Raw genomic sequence first — 2,720 nt, forward strand, 5'->3', positions numbered from 1 at the left:
CGACTAGCAACATGCAAGAACCTGGATAGAAAACGGGTTAAAAATAAAAAGCACACTGCAGGACTGTGACTTCTAGCCGAGGCATAGGAAAACGGAAGGACGCTTCTGAATCCTAAATGTTGTCAAAATAAACAACATGTGTACAAGCTGTGATAAATAAAATTTGGCTTGAAAAATAAGGGGCATATTGGTACGACCTTGATCAAGTCACCATGACACCTCAAATTTGAAAACCTAATTAAGAAAATTGGGTTAAAAGACGGAATCCGCATGAAATACCTTTGGCTTGGTCATTCTGTTCAGTTAACACTGAAAAGTTAAATCTGAATCAATAAAGCCACAGTGCAAGAAGTTGGGCTCAAAGCGAAAATCTCAGAAGGAGAAGCCGAGCTCGAGGTTAATAGAAGGCAAACGTTGCCTCACCGAAGCACCATCTCAGCCAAAAAAGGTTGAGGGAGAAATATGGAAACAACATATTCAAATACTCGGTTCACTAAAATTGGCTGAATGAATGACAGAAATAATATCTGCAATCGCTGACCTAATTAAGTCGGCCAAAAAAAGTTCCAACCCAAAGAAAATTGCTTCAATAAAGATGCCAAGTCAAAGCAAGAATTTGAATGTTAACTTGAATAAAATATGCAAAGGAAATTCAAATGCTGAGATTACTGCTATTTCATCTTGGCAGCCTGAACAACCAAACTACCGGGCTGGGGGCAACTTTTAGCCGGGTTACATGGATGAGGCTTGTGGGCAACTCGTCAGTTGGATCCCAACAACTCAAGGTCGTCCGTTCCCCGATTACACATGTGAAGTATCTTGTCGGGCTCATGCATAATCCGCCCATGTAAGGAGCCAGGGAAAATCGTTCCCGGATTCAGAAGAAAGCTACAAACTCAGAACCGGTGCATAAGGGATTATGCTTGGGGGGAACTCACCAGTTGAATACAAACTACTTAAGCTCATCCCTAACTCGGTGTAGGGAGTACGTCAGATATCTTCCCAGGTTTATCTTTAGCCCGCTGAGATAAGGGGAAATAAGGACTCCGGTTGAAAAATCCTAAAGATATAAGGAGCATATATGCAAAGAGTTATGCAAAGAGTTTAAAAAACTCAAACGCTCTCAGCTCGGCAGAAAACCTAAAGCAGAATATAAAGAAATTCACCCCAGCAACCCGGATACCCAGGTAGCCTGGATGAGGGGAAACTGTTATGGACATGACAAAGGCCTATGTTCTAGAAGGTCCAATAAAGGACAGCACAAACAGGGAGGGAATCTTCTATTAATGACGATCTTATCCGAACAACTAAGCAGCCCATATTCTAGAAGGCCCAAATAAGGCTAACTGCTAAGGGGAAATTAAGGAAATATTCCTTAATTATACTAATCCTACTACGGCAGCAATGGATCAACAATTGGACCCCCAATACTCCTAAGAGGCCAAAAAATCTGCTCCTGCCAGGTAACCCATCTATAAATAAAGGGTTAAACCAATAAGGTACACACACTCTAAACCCTTTCTCTTAGCTTGTCACTGTGCACACACCCCACGCCTTGACTATGTCATTATATTATAGTGCACAGTGATCCGCTTATCTTTAGGGTACCTCTCCTATAGGTACCTGAGGGAGGGCAAACAGATCATATATTAACATACCAATCTCTGATTGGATATATCGATCTATCATATCGTAACAACATCTATAATATAACTTTTGTCTTGAAATTTTTTTAGTGTTTTTATACGATATCCGCGATTCCTATCCATTTTTAATCCAATATACAAATGGATTGGTTCTGTTACGTTAGCTATATGTTGTGTATTATCAACGAGTTCTACAGAAGGTGGTAAAATGATATCTGAAACAAATAGACGCCTCCCGAGTTCCATAGAGCTGACTTTTTAATACAATTTCTTTCAAATTCTTTAAAATATCATGTACTGATTCTTGAATACCCGCTATGGTAGAATATTCATGTGGTATCTTCTCAGATTTTGCACTTGTGATACACGTCCCCTCTATTTCTCTGAGCAAAACTCTTCGCATCGCAATGCCTATTATATCGGCTTGGCCTTTCATAAGTGGAGACAGAATAAAACGTCCATAATAAAGACGCTTACTGTCTACTCTTGATTCAACACACTTCCACTATAGTGTCCGAGTAAATACTCTTACTTTCTCTCGAACCATAGTAATATATTTTCTTATCATCAACCCTTTCAAAAAAAAATTTCTCTTGAATTTGAAATCTCTTCGATGTTTATTTTTAGTTTTACACACCTTTTTTTTGGAGATCTACATCCATTATGTGGAGAGGACCAAGAAATCACCTGACCCTGAATATCTGTAACAATCACAGTGGTATTGTTGAAACTAGCTTGAACATGAATAACCCCCTTTGGTATTTTACGAGCATGCTTATGCGAACCAATACGTCCATTTTTACGCGAACCAATTTTTTGTATAGGTTTAGCCATATTTTTTATGATTTCTTATTGAAATTTATACTATTTTTTCTTTAATCTAAATTTATTTTATTTGTGCATCTGGTTTTCAAAATTTGATTCAAAACAGTCACAATTTTTAAAACTTTTTTTTTTTACATAACAGGCCTAATGCAACGAGTTTATTTTTCTTTTTCTGAAAACTAAAAAATATTTAAAAAACAATAATCAAACAAAACCATCTTATGTTCTTGATCACTCCCTAAGTCTCTT

At 37.7% G+C, this 2,720-nt stretch overlaps 1 pseudogene; it reads right to left on the reverse strand.

The window, feature by feature from the left end:
- Nucleotides 1-1,685: 1,685 nt before the first annotated feature.
- LOC133306402 (DNA-directed RNA polymerase subunit alpha-like) lies at nucleotides 1,686-2,193 on the reverse strand (annotated as a pseudogene).
- Between the last annotated feature and the right edge of the window lie 527 nt (nucleotides 2,194-2,720).

This window comes from Gastrolobium bilobum, unplaced genomic scaffold, assembly GCF_033153095.1.
Source record: "Gastrolobium bilobum isolate Gb01-03AN ecotype WA unplaced genomic scaffold, APGP_CSIRO_Gbil_v1 utg293014, whole genome shotgun sequence".
NCBI classification, from domain to species: Eukaryota; Viridiplantae; Streptophyta; class Magnoliopsida; order Fabales; family Fabaceae; genus Gastrolobium; species Gastrolobium bilobum.